The sequence below is a fragment of the Schistocerca americana genome, chromosome 2 (assembly GCF_021461395.2).
Source record: "Schistocerca americana isolate TAMUIC-IGC-003095 chromosome 2, iqSchAmer2.1, whole genome shotgun sequence".
In the NCBI taxonomy this organism is placed as follows: domain Eukaryota; kingdom Metazoa; phylum Arthropoda; class Insecta; order Orthoptera; family Acrididae; genus Schistocerca; species Schistocerca americana.
In genome coordinates this window covers 824850126-824872418 of record NC_060120.1, presented here as the reverse complement: position 1 = coordinate 824872418, position 22293 = coordinate 824850126, and the positions used below count along the sequence as shown (strand labels likewise).

Here is a 22293-nt window from a genome sequence, read left to right as displayed (position 1 = left end):
TTCGGGCATCATTGAAATGAGCATCAAATGTTCCTCTAATCCGTTTTGTTTCGTACTTCTGCACAAATCATTTCACAAAATATTTGATCGATTTTCACTTAATTTATTTTATTTTCAAGTTTTGTTCAGAAAGCATGTTCTTATTGGCGTCTTTTCAAAATATCCTAACTTTGGTGCTTTACTCGAAGGAAGCCTTTTCGACGGTTAAATATAACACTAATGTAACTTTTTATATATGAAATAGCTAGGACTTGAAGAGATGAACTTTTTGACACTTCTTTTACATAGCTAACAGCAGCTGCTCGTGAAGTATTTCAATGTTCCCTCAAATCACTAATTAAGTTTTTCTTAATTACTGTTCAAAAATGGCTCTGAGCACTATGGGACTCAACTGCTGAGGTCATTAGTCCCCTAGAACTTAGAACTAGTTAAACCTAACTAACCTAAGAACATCACAAACATCCATGCCCGAGGCAGGATTCGAACCTGCGACCGTAGCGGTCTTGCGGTTCCAGACTGCAGCGCCTTTAACCGCACGGCCACTTCGGCCGGCTTAATTACTGTGATTGACTAAATAAGTCATAAACAAATTTCAGTTCTTCCTAGTTTCGCTGTCTGTAGCAGACATGTTTGCAGTTAATACTGATATTATCCGAATTTGGATACAGAGCGGTCAACAGCATTTCATCGTATCGAATCATTTTTCTGTAGATCTGTTACACGTAAGAGGCGTCACTGTCAGCGACAACTCACACTACAAGGGAGAAACGCGCTTTTGTGGCCAAGTTTCCTATAACGTATCAGTTTATCTGTATAACATGAACTTAATTTGAGGCCCGGCGTGGTACTGTTAGTAATGTTCAGTGCAAAGAAACTTCCACAAGAATATCTCTTTCCATAGCCTGTCGTCAATGTGTGCTTCTGTATCAAGGTCTCCGATCTGCTACATAGTCTGTCAATTGACATCACTTCCAGTGGTTGTGACGTCAGCGTCTCAATTGATCTCTCTGCTATTTCAGACAGTGCAAGGTTAAAAAGTCTGTTATCCTACACGATATTTGAGTTTATTGGTACATAACAATCAAATACCAAAGTCTGGTTGTTCATATTCCGCTTCACAAAACATTTAAAGGAAAGACTCGCTGAAGAGAACTTGTAACGCTGGAGTCCAGTTTCATGGCTTTTCTTGTTATTGAGCTATTGAACATGCAGATATCGTCGTATGACGCTACTCAGTTTATTCCTAGATCGTCATGTCTTTTTACTCAACAACGTAATGTTAAAAAGCGCTGATACATAATGCATGGGCATCAATTGTCATTGTCAACCAAGTAAGTTGCAACACGGTCATCGACAAAAACTCACGTTATTATAGAACGATTTCCTATATTTATAAGAAGATTCTATTAACCGAGACTGGTTAGTGTAAAATATATCAAAATAAATTCCTAAATAAGCGGTTTTAGATGAGACAGAATGTACTGTCCTGGAAGATATAACTTGGTGTCCTAAAAAAAATCTTATGGGACTTAACTGCTAAGGTCATCAGTCCCTAAGCTTACACGCTACTTAACCTAAATTATCCTAAGGACGAACACAAACACCCATGCCCGAGGGAGGACTCGAACCTCTGCCAGGACCAGCCGCACAGTCCATGGCTTCAGCGCCTAAGACCGCTCGGCTAATCCCGCGCGGCTTGGTGTCCTCGAAATTATATGTTTACCAAGAGAAACAGCAGCAAAATGTCTTATTGTTACACCTCTTTTTGATTAAAATGCGCTGTCTTATGAAAAGTATCCGGACACCCTTAAGTAATGCGGAACTGACTACTAGGTGTCACAACATATGGACTCAGCAGTATAAAAGTAGGTGGGGAGTACTAGTAATATGTTGTCAGTAGAGGAGGTTGCCAACGGCCTTGCCGCAGTGGAAACACCGGCTCCCGCCAGATCACCGAAGTTAAGCGCTGTCGGGCTGGGCTAGCACTTGGATGGGTGACCATCCGGTCTGCCTAGCGCTGTTGGTAAGCAGGGTGAACTCAGCCCTTGTGAGGAAAACTGAGGAGCTACTTGATTGAGAAGTAGCCGCTCCGGTCTCAGAAACTGACATACGGCCGGGAGAGCGGTGAGCTGACCACATGCTCTTCCATATCCGCATCCAGTGACGCCTGTGGTTGAGTATGACACGGCGGCCGGTCGGTACCGTTGGACCTTCGTGGCCTGTTCGGGAAGAGTTTAGTTTAGTTTTAGAGAAGAGGTTAAGAGTGGAATGGATAGGTCAGGAGATTTCAGTGTCTTCGAACATCGCTGGATGTCACCTCAGTAACAAATCCATCAGGGATATTTTAACCATTCTAAAGCTGCCTACGTCGACTCTTGGTGATGTGATTGTAAAGTGGAAACGCGAAGGAACAGTCACACCCAAAGCAAGACCAGGCACAATTCAATTAATGACGGATAGGGACTGTGGGCGTTGCGGAGGGCTATTGTAAAAAATCATATGAAATTAGCGAAACAGTCACTCGTGAGTTCCTAAATATTACCAGCAGTCTAGCTTTGCACACGTGCGTGGGGAGTGGAAAAGAATGGGGTATTATTGTAGAGCAGCTCCTTATAAACCACACATTTCTGTTGCCAGTGCTGACCGATGCTTGGAGTGGCGTAAACAGGGACGCTACTGGACAGTGGGTACTGGAAACGAGTGCTTTGGAATTATGAATCACTCTATACCCTATGGAAATTCGATGGAAGTGTCTGAGTTTGGTGAATGTGTCGAGAACTTTACCTGCCATGAAGTGTAGTGCCAACAGTGAAGTACACAGGAGGTCGTGTTACGGTGCGGGGGTGTTTTTCATGGTTAGGGTGTGGTCCGCTGATTGCGCTTCAGAAAACGCTGACTGAGGAGCCATATAAATCATGTTTTACAGCACTGTGTACTGTGTATGGTAGGTTAGAGTTCATCTTCGTCGATATTGACGTCTACAAGAGCCTTATACTCGTGGACCACTACACTTCGCCTTTAATCTTCACACCTAAAATACACTCCTGGAAATGGAAAAATGAACACATTGACACCGGTGTGTCAGACCCACCATACTTGCTCCGGACACTGCGAGAGGGGTGTACAAGCAATGATCACACGCACGGCACAGCGGACACACCAGGAACCGCGGTGTTGGCCGTCGAATGGCGCTAGCTGCGCAGCATTTGTGCACCGCCGCCGTCAGTGTCAGCCAGTTTGCCGTGGCATACGGAGCTCCATCACAGTCTTTAACACTGGTAGCATGCCACGACAGCATGGACGTGAACCGTATGTGCAGTTGACGGACTTTGAGCGAGGGCGTATAGTTGGCATGCGGGAGGCCGGGTGGACGTACCGCCGAATTGCTCAACACGTGGGGCGTGAGGTCTCCACAGTACATCGATGTTGTCGCCAGTGGTCGGCGGAAGGTGCACGTGCCCGTCGACCTGGGACCGGACCGCAGCGACGCACGGATGCACGCCAAGACCGTAGGATCCTACGCAGTGCCGTAGGGGACCGCACCGCCACTTCCCAGCAAATTAGGGACACTGTTGCTCCTGGGGTATCGGCGAGGACCATTCTCAACCGTCTCCATGAAGCTGGGCTACGGTCCCGCACACCGTTAGGCCGTCTTCCGCTCATGCCCCAACATCGTGCAGCCCGCCTCCAGTGGTGCCGCGACAGGCGTGAATGGAGGGACGAATGGAGACGTGTCGTCTTCAGCGATGAGAGTCGCTTCTGCCTTGGTGCCAATGATGGTCGTATGCGTGTTTGGCGCCGTGCAGGTGAGCGCCACAATCAGGACTGCATACGACCGAGGCACACAGGGCCAACACCCGGCATCATGGTGTGGGGAGCGATCTCCTACACTGGCCGTACACCACTGGTGATCGTCGAGGGGACACTGAATAGTGCACGGTACATCCAAACCGTCATCGAACCCATCGTTCTGCCATTCCTAGACCGGCAAGGGAACTTGCTGTTCCAACAGGACAATGCACGTCCGCATGTATCCCGTGCCACCCAACGTGCTCTAGAAGGTGTAAGTCAACTACCCTGGCCAGCAAGATCTCCGGATCTGTCCCCCATTGAGCATGTTTGGGACTGGATGAAGCGTTGTCTCACGCGGTCTGCACGTCCAGCACGAACGCTGGTCCAACTGAGGCGCCAGGTGGAAATGGCATGGCAAGCCGTTCCACAGGACTACATCCAGCATCTCTACGATCGTCTCCATGGGAGAATATCAGCCTGCATTGCTGCGAAAGGTGGATATACACTGTACTAGTGCCGACATTGTGCATGCTCTGTTGCCTGTGTCTATGTGCCTGTGGTTCTGTCAGTGTGATCATGTGATGTATCTGACCCCAGGAATGTGTCAATAAAGTTTCCCCTTCCTGGGACAATGAATTCACGGTGTTCTTATTTCAATTTCCAGGAGTGTACTATGTTGCTGCAGCATTAATTCATGGCCTGTCATTATCTGCGTTCTCAAGATGATATCTCATACGACAAAAGCCGTTTGGCTTTATTCAGTGTCCTTTATCAGGGTGTGATATAACAAGGTTCATTACACCTTCTGAAGAAGACAATTTTAAAATTGTCGAAACATAAGTCCTGGGTTCCAATAAACGTTTATTTGCAACTGGTTGGCTGTTTTTTTTTTTTCAACCTCTCCAAGTTAATTGTAGTACAGTTGCCAAATTTACCGTCTTGTTTCATGTTTCAGATTTTAAAGTGGAGATGTTTTTAGGTCTTGTCAACAAGTATATCATTCACCCTTTATGGTTCCGCTGAAATTGGCTTTGGTCAAGTTCAGATTCCACATTCCGAACTATTCGCATTATTGGAAGACAGAATACACATGTTTGAATAAAGAGCGAGAAATATCAGCTTTAACTAGAGGAAATAATTGTGAGGAAATACGTTGGAAGCTCGTAAAATACCTCCGTCCTCAACAAAGAGTGTCTTTATACGTCGGTTATTCAGCTAAAATTCAACTATTTTTGCCTAGGAAAACGTACAGCTTTGGGATTTGGCAGGAGAGAAAGGCATAGCCACCGAGGTAAGAAGCTATACTGTTTGGAGATCAAGTTCCAATCACCACTCAAGGGAAGATTTTATAATCCCAAACTATTCTGCAATGTCCCTGCGTTGTGGGAGTTTCAACATAATTGCAGACGAGCCACCTTTATGAGATACCAATTGCGATGAGCAGATTTACATCAGAGCCCAAAAGCTATAAACACGCGCGCTGTTAAAATACGAATGCAGTAATGACTTCCTAAAGAGGAATACCTAAGATTTGTGAATGAGCAGCTTGTGTAACCGAACTACTTGTTGTACACTGACGATTCTTTTAGATATCCTTATTTGGGTGTACTTGTACGCTAAGTGTAGTAACATGTAGTTTTATTCGTTGTTTCCAGCTCCAGAACGTGTTTCGACTTTTGTAGTACTACTTTCTCCTTCCATTATCTCTTCATCCGTTAGCTGTGTTTCTCTTTCCGTTCTTCTGTCCATCCTGTAGTTTGTCGAGTGGGTCCCTAAACAAATTTATGATTGATAATCATAGTTGAGTGAATGTTTTCAATCTTCAAAGATTTCTTCATGCAAGCTTTTTTTCTGTAGATCATGAAATTATGTTTGCCATCTGTTTTGATTCTTCGTCAATAAAGCCCAGATTAAAATTTTGTTTCTGAGGATTTCTTTGTGAGTGATCATAAAATGGTAATTGTCGTTTCATGATTATTTCTATAACGTGATAGATTTCCTTGCTTTATTCTTCATCCAAATTCTGTTTTCGAATTTCGGTGGCAGGATTTTCCTTACAACATTTCTGCCATGTTTTTCGATGTTCACGATTTGAGTTCTGTAACCAATTATCGTAGTTTCAGATGGATACCGTACTTTTTTTTGAAACTGTGATGTAATTTAGTTTTGGCTACCGTGAATGACTTTTTTTATGGTACTTGTTGGAAACGAATTGTTTGGTCTTTATAGTTTAGCGGTTCTTTCTTTTGTTAGCTTCTCGATCTCATCAACATTTAATATGTCATCACCACGGACAACTTTGCCACTTTGTTCTAGCTTTCAACTGCTGCATAAACCGATTTTTACGAAACTGCTTTAAAACCGTTGTAAACCATTAGTGTTAATCTCAAGTTTCACATTTTGTGGCAACTGACAAACAAAAAAAACGTATATACGTAAAAGTAATTGCAGGCAGCGATGGCGTATTTTATCTCAGAAACGGATGAACGTTGACAACTGTGTTGAAACAAGCGGAAGTTGTCGAAAAATACGAGAGGAAAGATAATTTAAACTAAGGACAGACATTATTGGAAAGACATTAATGTATAAATATTCAGAGGACGAAAGCAGGCAACTTTAAATTACCAGACATCAGATTTCAGAGGAAATTCTGAATTTTCATCAGAAAACGAACATTTCCCCAAATGTCCTCGTAGAGGTGATCAATCATATAAATAAGATCGTGACACTGACGACAGGGTCATCAAGCATGTTTGAGAAGTAAATACTTTTCACTGTGGTCGATATTTCCGTTTCCATAGAACCAACAAGAAATTTTTGGGGCTTTCTTCTTCCTCATCATTGCTCAATACACTACGGCTCTTTTTTGTCTTTAAATGGAGGCACTTTATTTTATTTTCGTTGGTTCTGAGCGGGATATTGTACCATTCATCTGCTCTTTCACTACTCATTTCCTTATTAACCCCTTAATACATTTTCACATTTTAACGACAGGTAACACAAAATGAAAAACATGCGATACGAAAACAAGTACGAAAAAGATTGAGAAAGTCTCGAAATTGTACCTTTGCAGTATTCCTCGTGCTACACTTAAAAACTGTGTAGGTAAACACCAAATCCAACATACGGAGTGTTACGGGTATAAGTGCACATATTTCTGTTGGTGACTGAGGACGGTGTACTGAATAACATGACATAAGTATTTACGTCATTTACAGATCAATATTTATAGCCATTACAGGTCGTATTTTTTTTATTTCCATTAATACCTCCAAGTACATGTGGCAACAGCAAGCCCTTTTCCCCTGTGCGGCAGGTCACGTATTGAATTGTGGACGTGTGAACGCAAAAAGATTAGTCTATACAGACAGGCTTAGTACAACTGTACATAAAACATCAAGTCGTACAGTTGCGACTTTTTTGTGGAAAGACTATTCTACACAGAGAAAGAAGAACCAACACTCTGATGGGTGTACATATTTTTGCAGATCCTCGTCGCCAGTTTTGTAAAGGTATCATCGCTACTGCTGTGGAGGCCGAGTTCCCATTTTTGTCGTCACCGTGGACAACTTCGCTATTTTTTCTATCTTTCAACTGCTGTATTAACCGATTTCTACGAAATTGCTTCAAAACGATTGTAAAGCGTTAGTCTTAATTTCAAGTTTCACAGTTTGTGACAACTTGACAAATATGAAAACGTGTAGGCCGATTTTGTGAGGTCTTGGGTCAGGTAACAGGATAAGAGAATGAAGGTTCTACAACACTCCAACAAATCAGTAACAAAGTCACACAATACTGTTCAAAGATTTACTTATCTTTGTGACTAGTTGAATTATGAAGTCTGCAATACTGCTTGTAATAAAAACCAAAAAATTCCCTCAGTGGCTACGTATAAATAATACACTACTGGCCATTAAAATTGCTACACCAAGAAGAAATGCAGATGATAAACGGGTATTCATTGGACAAACATATTATACTGGAACTGAGATGTGATTACTTTTTCACGCAGTTTGCGTGCATAGATCCTGAGAAATCAGTACCCAGAACAAACACCTCTGGCCGTAATAGCGGCCTTGATACGTCTGGGCATTGAGTCAAACAGAGCTTGGATGGCGTGTACAGGTACAGCTGCCCATGCAGCTTCAACACGATACCACAGTTCATCAAGACTAGTGACTGGCGTATTGTGACCAGCCAGTTGCTCGACCACCATTGACCAGACGTTTTCCATTGGTGAGAGATCTGGAAAAGGTGCTGGCCAGGGCAGCAGTCGAACATTTTCTGTATCCAGAAAGGCCCGTACAGGACCTGGAACATGCGGTCGTGCATTATCCTGCTGAAATGTAGGGTTTCGCAGGGATCGAATGAAGGGTAGAGCCACGGGTCGTAACACATCTGAAATGTAACGTCCACTGTTCAAAGTGCCGTCAATGCGAACAAGAGGTGACCGAGACGTGTAACCAATGGCACCCCATACCGTCACGCCGGGTGATACGCCAGTATGGCGATGACGAATACACGTTTCGAATGTGCGTTCATCGCGATGTGGCCAAACAAGGATGTGAACATCATGATGCTGTAAACAGAACCTGGGTTCATCCTAAACAAACGTTTTGCCATTCGTGCACCCAGGTTCTTGGTTGAGTACACTATCGCAGGCGCTCCTGTCTGTGATGCAGCGTCAAGAGTAATCGCAGCCATGGTCTCCGAGGTGAAAGTCCATGCTGCCGCAAACGTCGTCGATCTGTTCGTGCAGATGGTTGTTGTCTTGCAAATGTCCCCATCTGTTGACTCAGGGATCGAGGCGTGGCTGCACGATCCGTTACAGCCATACGGATAAGATGCCTGCCATCTCGACTGCTAGTGATACGAGGCCGTTGGGATCCAGCCCGGCGTTCCGTATTACCCTCCTGAATCCACCGATTCCATATTCTGCAAACTGTCATTGGATCTCGACCAACGCGAGCAGCAGTGTCGCGATACGATAAACCGCAATCGCGATAGGCTACAGTCCGCCCTTTATCGAAGGCTGAAACGTGATGGTAGGCATTTCTCCTCCTTACACGAGGCATCACAACAACGTTTCACCAGGCAACGCCCGTCAACTGCTGTTTGTGTATGAGAAATCGGTTGGAAAATTTCCTCAGGTCAGCACATTGTAGATGTCGCCACCGGCGCCAACCTTGTGTGAATGCTCTGAAAAGCTAATCATTTGCGTATCACAGCATCTTCTTCCTGGCGGTTAAATTTCGCGTCTGTAGCAAGTCATCTTCGTGGTGTAGCAATGTTAATGGCCAGTAGGCAAGTACGAGTCTCTTAGACACTTGCACCAGCTCGCGGTCTAGCGCCTGTGGTGCTTCTGCCCTGGCTGTGTCTTGTTCGGACGACACAGCACACATTACGTTAACAAATGTAAAAATATCTGCACTAATACACACCCTGTATTATTTATGTCTACAAGTGATTAGATAATTACATGCTCTATGAAGCAAAAGAAAATTCGTTTTGCTCTGATGCAAATGAATGAGTAGGGCGTGATACTTTAACAATTAGGAAATAAAATCGTCTCATCCCAGACGAAACAAAAGAAGTTGATAGAGACCAGTAAACATATGAGAAAGCTAAAAATGGAGAAAATACCCGTTGTTAAATATCTTCCGTATGTGACGCACAGAGAAGCGCCTCTATTAGTTACTTCAGGTACTTAGCAGGGTGCCAAATACAATGAGTTTCGAAATGTGACAAAGTGGTCCCGTGTGGCAATGTTGTTACCATTGTTGGCGTGTGAAAATGTTATTAATCTCATCTGGGAGTAATGTCATCGTCGATACAATGATTTCCAAGGCGGTGAAGGATGGCTTGGTAGATCTTTTCCTGTAGTCTCAGGCTCGTTCGGCGGTGTGATAACTGCTCGTACACAAGTGTTGCAGATACCAGCAGACGGAGGAATCCAGTCCCAGTATTTATCAAGGAAAGCGTTCCAGTCAGCTTTGTTTGGTTCAATCTTACGGTTATATTAGGTTGATGCACAAGCTAATAGCGTTTTTGTTTTGTATGTTGGTATTAAAGTTGCTAGGGGTTGATAGATCCATTTTTATCTGGGTTCACCGCTTGAGTTTTCATTCTATTGTTTCGTCTTTGGACGTAGTGGAGCTGTGGAGTTAGATAATGGAGTGCCATATGGACAAATAGGCATTTCGTACATATTCTTCTGTTTGAGTTCAGTAGGAGTAACAGAAGCGGAGGCAGCCAGAAACATGAGCTATAGATCGTTCAAACGCATTTATCCACAAATGATTGTCAGTGTACTGGAGGACTGGCAAGTGTGATGAACTATGATCTTTCCACCATCGTGCGACATAAGCATGCAAGGAGAAAGATAAAAAAAATGGGGTGTATAGGTACTGCATACTCTAAGCAAAATAAGGGAGTCGCCATATGTGCATCCGTTTGCTCATCAATTTTCTCGTGAACACCGAACATTCATATCGTGTATCGTTAATGCTCACGGAAATTGGTATCATGATAACATAAGCATTGACCTGCTCGCTGATACGATAAGGTGAGCTCTTAACTAGGAGTAGGTCAGGCTTCTCCTGTGGCATGAGCGCGTGGGGCAGGACAGTTAGGTGCATCCTGCGCGCGAGTCAGCTCACGGCTGACCACGGTAGTCCCGCGCGCTGACGCAACACCAATATACCGCGCAGGTGGTACGCAGGAAGCGGACGCCGAAGCGACCGCCAAAGCCGGCAGACGACGCCAACGCCCCAGCACTGACACTCTTCCGTACGCTATTAAACGGAAAGGCGACGACTTAAATGGAAGGTAAAGTGTTACGCCTGATGCCTCAAGGTACTGTTTACGGAAACATTTTGTTACAACAAAAAGCAACGTTCCATTGTGTTCTACTTTACTATAAAGGCGCTTAACAGTCGCGTCAATAATAACTTCCGAACGCGTTTGAAGAGATTTATGTCTTCATCTTCATTGGGGAGTATCTGTTACGTCAAAAACATAAGAGCACATTTGCTTCTTGTCTGAGACGTCATATACCTGGGTGGCTGCAATTTCTGTAGCCGCATACACGAAATGTAAGCGTCTCGCTAGTGTCTAAAACTATGTTGTGAATGCGAATCAGTCTCTGTCTGCCGGCCGGAGTGGCGGTGCTGTTCTAGGCGCTACAGTCTGGAACCGAGCGACCGCTACGGTCGGAGGTTTGAATCCTGCTTCGGACGTGGATGTGTGTGATGTCCTTAGGTTAGTTAGGTTTAATTAGTTCTAAGTTCTAGGCGACTGATGACCTGAGAAGTTAAGTCGCATAGTGCTCAGAGCCATTTGAACCATTTTTGAACCAGTCTCTGTCTCTTAATTATAATCAGTTATAAAGAAAAACATATATACTGCGAAGACGCTCATCCATCTGGAGCGACCTAAAGCAGAAAGATGAGATACAAAAAACTGTAGGAATTGCGGATTACAGGACGAGATTCATTGCAAGGATGATATGGAGATTTAATTCATCAACGGAAGCAGTGGCTTACAAAACAACTGTAAGACCCATTCTTGAGTACCTATCGTCAGTCTGGGAACCTTTCCCAGTTGGGATAAACAAAATAGAGACGAGATCCAGCGACGGGCTGTACGTTTCGCCACAGGATCATTCAGTCGGCACTTACCAGCATTTCACACCTTCATCTCACGCCTCTGCGATGGTGGATAGAACAGCGTTTCCCGGCGTTGAAACGACTTAATTTGCTTATGGATGGCTGAGCAAAATATTTCAGACATACCAGAATCGACAGGAAAAGGTTCTGGTGCTGGAATGGTGGTGGATTAAAGGCTTCAATGAAGCCACCCCTTCCCTTGAGGCGTTGATTCCCACACATTTCGAGGTCGAAAACGTTAGTTCGTAATGCGATGAGCTACAGGATGACGTTCTTGACAATCTCTGACACTGCTGACAGCGTTCAGATGACAACTGTTCTCTAAGGACATCGTGGGCCAGCAACCAGATCGAACATAATCGCACCCTTTTGGAGAGCAGTGCGACTACAATTTTTCCTCTGTTGTACTGTGTAAAGCCGGTAGAGGCCGTTCAAAACCATTAGACAAAGTCTGAAAGCGACATGGAGCAGGAAAGAGCGCTTATGATGTTTCAGCCCTCCTGTTTCTCACCCTCCCTATGGTGTGATCACAGAGAGGTGCCACATTGACACCTGTGTGTCCCTCTAAGATTCCCTGGTTCAGCAACAACCTCATTGCCACCCGTCTACGTTTCTTGGGCTCTAAGAATATATCGGTACGGAGAAAACCTGTGACCGGAGTCATAGGCGCCTGCAAGCAGGCAACCCCTTCACACCCCTTCGATTTTACATGCCTGCTAGCAGGCAGTCAGGACTCTCTCACAGGTTTTCTCTGTAAAGGTACGTTAATAAAGTGCTCAAAAAATGTAGTGGGGGGAGGGTGAGGGGGAAAACGAGGGCGGGTGGCACTGAGATCCTTGGGTGAACTGGCGGCTTTACACCGCCGCTTTGCCACCCCACTCATGCATGTGCCATTGCCGCACCCCTCCGCGGTCATACCACAAGATGGTGTGAAACAGGAGGGATGCAAAAGCATAAGCACCCTTTACTGCCTCGGATTACGAGGGCTATTCGGAAAGTAAGGAATGATAGGTCGCGAAATGGAAACCACAGTGAAACAGGAGGGATGCAAAAGCATAAGCACCCTTTACTGCCTCGGATTACGAGGGCTATTCGGAAAGTAAGGAATGATAGGTCGCGAAATGGAAACCACAGTGAAAATCTGTTTTATTTGCAACAGTTAGCTACAACTTCCAGCTACTTATCTGCATAATCGCCGGTCCGATTTAGACGTTTGTCGTAGCGTTGTACCACCTTTCCAATACTCTCGTTGTAGAAGTCAGCCGCCAGTGCTTTCCGCCAATTCTCTACGCTGTCCTACAGCTCGTTGTCTGTCTTCATAGCCAGTGGTTCATGTGAGCAGAGATGAAACTCAGAGGGAGAAAATTACGGGCTGTATTGTGGGTAAACAAACATTTCCAATTGAAAACAATGCAGGAGCATCTTCATTGCCCCTCCAGAATGCGGCTGAGAATTGTATTGAAGAAGAAAACGCACGACAGTTACGTAATGTCGGCTGCATAGCTTCAGACGAAATTTCTCGCCAGGCCCTCGTACCTGGCAGGAGACACTACTGTTCTAGGTATCTTTATGTGCTCCCTGTGTGCTCAGAACTAAGTAGAATCACGTAACGAGACCGACGAGATACTAGAAACACTGCCCAACACACCTGTGTAAAACTTCATCAGATTTTCACTTTGGTTTCCATTTCGCGACCAATCGTTCCTTACCTTCCGAATAACCCTCGTACAATCAAATTTTGTTGAACAGTTTCAAATGGCAGCTAATGGTTCCATACCAGAGCAAAGATTGCGGTCGCAGTGCAATCCAAAGGGGTGCGGTCACGTTCTTTGGGAGTTGCTGGTCCTCAGAGAAGGCTGAAGCGTTCGTGGGGTGTCAGCAGTGTCAAAGATAGTCAAGAACGTTGTCCTGTTGCTCACCGCGGTGCGAATTGTCGTTTACGATTGCTAAATATGTAGGAATCAACGCCTCAAGGGAAAAGGTGGTTTTATTGACGCCCTTCCTATCACACCGTGAAACGCTGAGCGGTAGTGTGTCTGAAATGTTTTCCTCAACCACCCATAAGCAAACTATGTAATTATAATGTTTGGTGTCGCGATTGTAACCTCCATCGCGGAGGCATGAAAATAACGGGGGAAATGTAAGGCGTAATACGACACCTCCCCATCGTATGACACGTTCACGGTGGCGCTGGGCAGAATTGTACTGGAATTTGGTGCCAATGAGACGACGTTAATCCACCTTACACCTCACATGAGCTCCTGAGCTCTAGCCTTTTTTTCACAAGCCCGAGAGTGATGTCGCATGGTGTCATGGTTTTGCTTCGTTACAGAGGAAGGTTGTAGGCATCTTCAAGGCAAATTTCAAATTTCTGCGTCACAATGGGAATCAATTACGGGGCTTCGAAAAGTATTTGTTTAATTGTGCTGCGCAATACATTCTCAGATAGGCTCTGAGCACCATGGGGCTTGACATCTGAGGTCACCAGTCCCCTAGAACTTAGAACTACTTAAACCTAACTAACCTAAGGACAGCACACATATCCATGCCCGAGGTAGGATTACAACCTGCGACCGTAGCGGTCTCGCTGTTCCAGACTGAAGCGCCTGAACCGCTCGGTCACAGCTGCCGGCTCTCAGATAGGAATTAAAACTTTTGTCAAGATATTATCTTAAGCGAACTTCTTACTTGCACTTAGACCCAGCTGTAGGACTTTATTTACAGTAATCTAGTTGACTGGTGAAGACTTTTATACCATTAATACCTCTCTTATCATTCTCAGATATACACTGAAGAGCCAAGGAAACTGGTACTTCTGTCTAACAACGTGTAGGGCTCCCGCGAGCACGCAGAAATGCCGCAACACGGCGTGGTACAGACTCGACTACTGTCTCAAGTCGTGCTGGAGGGAACTGACACCATGAATCCAGCAGGGCTGTCCATAAATCCGTAATAGTACGAAGGGGTGGAGATCTCTTCTGACCAGCACGTTGCAAGGCATCCCGGATATGCTCAATATTCTCAATAATGTTCGCATCTGGGGAGTTTGGTGGCCAGCGGAAATGTTTAAACTCAGAAGAGTGTTTCTGTAGCCACTCTGTAGTGATTCTGCTCGTGGGGGGTGTCGCATTATCCTCCTGGAATTGCCCAAGTCCGTCGGAATGCACAATGGACATGAATGGATGCACGTGATCAGACAGGACGCTTACGTCCGTGTCACCTGTCAGAGTCGTATCTAGACGTACTAGGGGTCCCACATCGCTCCAATTGCACAGCCCCCACGTCACTGCAGAGCCTCCACCTGCTTGGACAGTACCCTGCTGACATGTAGGGTCCATGAATTCATGAGGTTGTTTCCATATCCATACACGTCCATCTACTCGATACAATTTGAAACGAGATTCGTCCGACCAGGCAACACGTTTCCTCTCATCAACAGTCCAACGTCAGTGTTGACGCCCCCAGGCGAGATGTAAAGCTTTGTGTCGTGCAGTCATCAAGGGTACACCAGTTGACCTCCGGCTCCGAAGGCCCATATCGATGATGTTTCGTTGAATGGTTCGCACGCTGACACTTGTTAATGGCCCAGCATTGGAATCTCCAGCAGTTTGTATAAGGGTTGCACTTCTGTCACGTTGAACGTTTCCCTTCAATCGTCGTTGGTCCCGTACCTGCAGGATCTTTTTCCGGCCGCATCGATGTCGGAGATATGATGTTTTACCGGATTCCTGCTATTCACGGCACACTCGTCAAATGATCTACGGAAAAATCTCCATCGCTACCTTGGAGACGCTTTGTCCCATTGCTCGTGCGCTGACTATAACATCCCGTCAAGCTTACTTAAATCTTAATAATTCCATTGTATCAGCAGTAATCGATGTAACATCTGCGCCAGGCACTTGTTGTCTTATATAGGAGTTACCGACCGCAGCGCCGTATTCTGCCTGATTCCTATACAGTTTCTTTGGCGCTTCTGTGTATATGACATAGGATGCCACAAAAACTCATTCTATTAACATGAAAGGTTCAATATAAGAATTATTTTAGAAACAAGGGTGATACGAGGTTGCTGCTAATAAGTAACTAAGAACATCTTTACCTTATTTTTATTTATCTTCTGATATTGCATCTCAACAAATGAAACACAAGACGCCAAGGTCGGTAGTCCAGCTCAGTAGAAATGTAATAATTCTTTAAAACGTGAGCTATTCAGGGAATTAAGTTCGGATTCTGGTGTTTACACATCAAGACCTGAAAGATAGCAAATTATGCATTGTACAAAACAAGCGCTAAGCGACAGACTCACACGGAGATTTTGTGTTACCTGGAACGTCTTTATCAAAGAGAGATTAATTAAGTAAACTAAAGTTGCACGAGTCTACTACGATAAATAATGATGGATACTACAGAACACACTTTGACATATTCAGAAACATTTGGAGCTCTTAAGTTGTTGCAGAGTGTGCCGTGTACCTTTAAAACATATGAAATATATTATTAAATAAATTCTTTGCTGATTTCTTTCGTCTTTTTATACTTGTTTTTGTCCCATTTAATGTTAGATAATCATGTATGATGCAGCCTTCTATTTGGGACAAGGAGTACTACAAATACATTATTAATGCTTTGGTCCTCTGTGAATAGGATTCTGAGAACATGAACTTTATCCTTTAATAGCGTACAGAAGGCACAGTAGCGACTTTTAAATTACTTTTTCTCACATTTATTATTCTCTGAGCACAGTAATGTTGCAAATATGCAGTTTGTTACATTCCTGTAGGTATCTTGTTGGCAAGAATGCAAAATTTCTTTAAATTAATTATGCCACATTTTTTGGCAGATATTAGATAATGGCGAAGCTGATGACAACAAGCGTCTTCTTGTACTCAGTGATGCATTGTATCCGTCTATGGAATAGGGAAACAACAGAATATGCAGAGAGGGTTGCAAATCTTTGCCCTATTATCGCAGGTGGTATGTCTATTTAATATTTATATATCGGTATAGATTTTGCTACTTTGGATGCAGAAGAGAAAAACAGATATACTACAACTGCTTTTAGTTTGGAATTGCGAATTCCGGATGCCTCTTGTCTCTAATTTTCTGTCTGTACTAGCGACCATAGTAGTCTCTTCTACAGGTGCACTGGTAACCGTTGAGCACATTTGCGGCGTTTCTTGGCTGATGATATGCATATTTCACTGCCATCTGGGCTTGCCACTGTAGACATATTTCAAAGCAATCTACCTTATTATCTTGCTTCTCTGGAACTTTCGGGATCTGCAGAAGTGATGTTTCCTCCAAAAGTAATCCAATTCCTCATAAAGGGTGTATTTAGCAGAAGACTTGGCCTCGTAAAACAACAAGAAGGAAAACCGTTTACAAGTCTGGAAGGAAACTCGCCTATTGACCAGTTGTTTGACTCTCTTCTCAGGAGAAAGCGAGGGTTCAACCTTCAGTATATCAGTGAGGAGCTACAGTGAACCATGAACTTTTGTGCATCATTGTGTTTCCTCATTCACCAAAATTTTGTGCAGCAAAAGAAAATGGAAAGTTATTCTTGCAGTATCTAGGACAGAAACGTACGAGTTTCAGTGCTCTAAATTTCGAATCAATATTTTCAGTTCTGTATCAAAATGGTTCAAATGGCTCGAAGCACTATGGGACTTAACAACTGAGGTCATCAGTCCCCTAGACTTAGAACTATTTAAGCCTAACTAATCTAAGGACATCACACACATCCATGCCCGAGGCAGGATTCGAACCTGCGACCGTAGCAGCAGCGCGGTTCCGGACTGAAGCGCCTACAACCGCTCGGCCACAGCGGCCGGCAGTTCTGTATCAACTAAGACCGAAACCGATAGATTTAATTTGTTATAATTTGTTTCAGTTCTTAAAACTCATCCCAGCAGGACTCTAGGGAGTAGTCAAAAAGAATTTCAAATAAATAACGTTACCTTGACTTTTTGTAGGTTGCTGCACCAGTGCTACGTCATGATTGATAATTACAGTGAAGACCGTGCGAATTATAGAGTATAGTGACTAGTGACAGTTTTTGTCCTTTAAAATGTTTATCAGAAAGAGCGAAATAAATTTTCCTGAAGGAGCATGCTATCGTATTATGCCCTCATCTTAAAGATTTTATCTCATCGCCTTGCCACTGTATCGGGAATTAACTCACAAAAAGTAAAAATTGTGTGCATATAATATTGACCTACAGTTTCCTCTTTCAGTAAAGGCAAAAAGGCAAAGTTGAGATACTGCTCTTAGCTACGACATGTTGTACAGGACGATCTTGAACAATGAGGATAAACTGCAGGAGGCGACTTTAGAGAGAAGATGTTAATAATCAGGTCTGAAGAATAAATGTTCGAAAATGCACGACTCCAGCTGGGTGGTTTCACTAACGTGATATCTTGTACGTAAACTACGAGTCCCTGATCTTCTTCATATCTTGTTCCTGACCCTTTAAATGATCGTTTGTCCCTATTGTTCCAATCAGCGTATCCATACGAGGTCTCTTCAATAAATTCCCGAACTTTGTCCGCGAACTTTGTCTAAGATTAGCTCTTTACTTATTGTTCATGGTCTCCCTCGAAATACTCCCCTCCACAATTGATATACCGCTCTCCGTTTCCGGAAGCAGTGTTCCTCCCGCTAGACCTCGCGAAGCTCCGTCTGCGAATTTTCTTTTATCTCGTCTATCGTTACTAATCTTCGTCCTTTCAACGGCTTTTCAACTTTGGAGAGTCCGGAGGAAAAGGCAGCACAGTGATTTCGTTTTTTGTGCGATAGTCACGCACCAACAGGGATGAATATGCGGGTGTGTTATCGTGATGTAAGACCCATGAATTGTCTCGCCACATTTCAGGCAGTCGACACCTCACATTTTCTCGCAGGCGTCGCAACACATCCCGATAGTACCAACGATTAATAGTTTGTCCCTGTGGCAGGAATTCATTATGAACTAATCCTTCAGAGTCAAAGAAAACTATCAGCATGGCTTCGATATTTAACCTGACCTGACAAGCTTTTTTTGGTGTTGGAGAACCTTTCCCGATCCATTGTGAAGACTGAACCTTGGTCCCAACATTATAACTGTAGACCAATGTCTCATTACCCGTTATGGTTCTCTTAAGGAACGTCTCGTTCTGATTTGCGCGACCCAAAAGCTCTGGTCTTGACTCACGAGCCACGGGACGAACTTGGCGGCAGCACGATGCATTCCAAGATGCTGCAAATCTCTCGAACATTCAGTCATCGATTGGCACGCACAGTTTCGTCGACATTCCAGACATGAGCGCCGTCGGTGGACGTCGAAGGGCGTCCTGAACGAGGGTCACCTTTAACTTCGTCCGGCCATTTTTAAACCGTGTGAACCATTCTTAATACGAGTACGGGTTAAGCACTGATCACTGCAGGCTTCCTGCATCATGTGGTGTGTCTCTGTAAAGGTTTTCTTGAGTTTCATGCAAAATTTAATGCAGACGCGTTTCTCCTTTAACTCTGCCATCTCGAAATTCGCAAAATGTGCGACACAACGTCCCACTCAATACAGCACTGAACAATAACCAACAGACATTCAACAATGACAACGCGTCACACAGTTCGCAGTGTACGTGCATGGATCGAGGAGCACCAGCATGAGTTACGGTACTTCCCTGGCCATCAAACTCCCCGGGTTTCAGCTCAGTCGAGAGTCTGTGGTACTACCTTGATCGGGCTATTGGCACCATTGATTCGTAATCGAGAAACTTAGCGCTGCTAGTCACAACATACCTCCATATCCATATCGGTACCTTCCAAAACCTCATCGTCTCTCTTCCTCCACGTCTTGCAGCAGTCCGCGCTGCCAAAGGTTGTGAACCAGTTTTTCGAAAGGTGGTCACCTTAATGTTACTGGTTAGTGTATGCAGCATTTTCCCCAAAAATACGTGTCTAAGGTTGATACCATGAAAGTCATTCCCTGATGTCTAAACAAAAGTTCTGTCATCCTGTTCCTTCTTCTGCTGAATACCTTCCACGCATTCTTTTCCACACTGATTATGCGGATAACCCCATGTATTATCATTCTCTTAAATTTACAGCATCCTTCTACGAAGCGTGTTTTTTAACTAAGTACCGTTTTGAAATTAAAAAAGATGTGCTAAGATAATCAATAATTTTGTTTTTACGTGAAAGCCTGTACCTTAATCTACTTTTCTACATAATTGTCGTCAATACTGAGGCACTTATAATAACATTGTACCAGTTTTTGAATACCCTCATCATAGAAGTCTGCCGCCTGATTTGTTAACCACTGCAACACCACTGTTTTGACTTCGTCATCCTCTTGAAGACGCTGACCGCCCAGGTGTTTCTTCAAGTGCAGGAACAGATGGTAGTCACTGAGCGCAAGATCGGGGGCTGTACGGAGGATGATCTACAGTTTCCCATCTCAAAAGATGTGATGAGATCTTTGGTCTGATTCGCCACATGCGGACGGGCATTGTCATGCAGCAAAATGATGCCCTTGCTCAACTTCCATGGACTGTTGCTTTGATTCTGGTGTGACGCAGGCCACCTATGTTTCATCGTCCGTAACAATTTGGCTTAAGAAATTATCACCGTCGTTGTGGTACCGCTCGAGGAAAGTCAGTGCACTGTCTAAGCGTTTGGTTTTGTGCACACCCGTCAACATTTTCGGTACCCAACGTGCGCACAGTTTTCGGTAATTCAAGTGCTCGTTCACAATGACATACAAAACACTACGAGAAACATTAGGAAAGTCACCCGGCAAGGAGGAAACCGTAAAGCGACTGTTTTCTCTCACCTTATTGTCCACTTCCTGCACCACACTTTCATTAACGACCGAAGGACGCCCACTCCGTTGTTCATCACGCACATTTGTGCGGCCATCTTTAAATGCTCTCACCCACTTTCTAACCATTCCATCACTCATAATGTTTTCTCCGTAAACTGCACAGGACTCACGATGAATATCGATCGCTTTTACGCCTTTAGCACAAAGAAATTTTATAACAGCCCGTACTTCACAGTCGGCGGGACTCACGATTATCGGAGGCATCTTAAACACTCAGTACACGACGTAAACAAGGATGAATCAGACTGTAATGGCGTCAGTTCGTAGACTAAGGTACAGGCTTTCATGTAAAAATAAAATTATTGAGATATCTTAGCACGTCTTTTTTTAATTTCAAAACGGCACTTAATTAAAAAACACACCTCGTATTACACCGCGTCTCTAACGCTTCGATTCTCTTCTTTTCTTGTTCTCCCACAATCCATGAGTCATTTCAAAACAACGATTTGTTCCAGACATACCGACATACATTCTCAGAAATTTCATCCTCAGATTAAGGCCAGTGACACAGTAGATTTGGCAAGGAATGCCCTACTCACTACGCTATGCTAGCTTCGTCTGCGATACGTTATTTTGCTTCCAAAGAAACAAAATTCCTTCATTTCGTCTGCTATATGTTCCCCAGTTTTGATGATACGTTTGTTGTTAATCTCATTTACGCTGTTTCTTAATGCTTTCACCTTTTTGGGCTGTTCATTCCGTTCAATAAGCCTGATAATTCATCGTCACCATTATCACTTTCAACAGAGATTACTGATATTCTTTCGACCTGAATTTTATTCCCACTTAACTTGCGGCTGAGCCTATTTGATCATTTCGCATCCCTCCAAATTTTTACACTGAGATATTTGGATGAGTTGACAGATTCCACTTGGAACTCATCGATACTTTTGTGATTCGATACTACGGTTTTGCATTTTATTAGGTTCAAAATTTTATACTTCCCATAATTTTAAACATGTTACCTATCTTTACACCACTTTGAAATCTTATCAAGATCTGACTAAATATCTGTGCAGTTTCTTTCAAACAGTTCTTCGTTATGTGCATTGTGTCCCAGGAGGAACGATCAATATCCAGGGATACGACAGGTACAATAATTCGAAACAAAAACGTGTAGTAAACACGGGCTGTAAGATGCATACCTTGACAGCTATGAGCGCGTCTTCATCTCCGATTCCGTGAACAAATCTCTTCTACTGCGAGCTCTATTTTTTTTGTATTTTGGATGAAGATAGTATGGGCCAAAACAAGGAAAAAATGTTCGTTAAACATGGGTTCGAAATTGCATAGCTCAAAAGCTATGAGCACTTCTTCGGTAGAAAAGATGTGTTTCACAGTAACCAAGATGAACAAGTGTTCACAGCTCTTAACGTATGGAATTTAATTGCCCTGTTTATCGGACATTTTTTGCTTGTTTTGGCCCATACTACAACATCACAGGACATAGAAAGCTCAGAGCTTGCAAGAAGAGGTTTTTTCACAGTATTGAGGATGAAGAAATGCTCATAGTTCCTTAGGTACGCATTTTAGAGTCAATGTTTACTAGACGTTTTTGCTTCGAATGATCATTTCTGTCAAATCCCTAGATATTGACCATTCCTCCTGGAACACTGTGTATAAGTGTATCGTCTGCAGATAGCCAAATTACCACCAATATTTTCTGCCAGATCATTAATATACAGCACGAAAAGCGAGGTTCTCAGCACACTTCCTTGGAGCAGGTCTTAAGCTAATTCTACATCTTTCGATGACTCTCGATCCATGATAACGTTATTCAGCTTATATACCAAAGAGTAACCTCATCCCAGTCAAAAATTTCATTTATGTTCCATACCAACTTTCGTTGATACACACTGGTGTAGTACTGAGTCACATGCTTCTCGGAAGTCAAGAAATACCGCATCAGCCTGATTGCATTGATCCATGTTCTTCAGGGTGACATGTGGGATAAGCGCGAGTTCTGTTTTT

At 43.8% G+C, this 22293-nt stretch overlaps 1 protein-coding gene and 1 pseudogene across 1 annotated transcript in view; both read left to right on the top strand.

Moving 5' to 3' along the window:
- The window catches only part of LOC124594461, a 143923-nt gene that overhangs the window by 63241 nt on the left and 58389 nt on the right, over positions 1 to 22293 (top strand). The window lies entirely within an intron of this gene.
- LOC124597707 lies at positions 1909 to 2026 on the top strand (annotated as a pseudogene).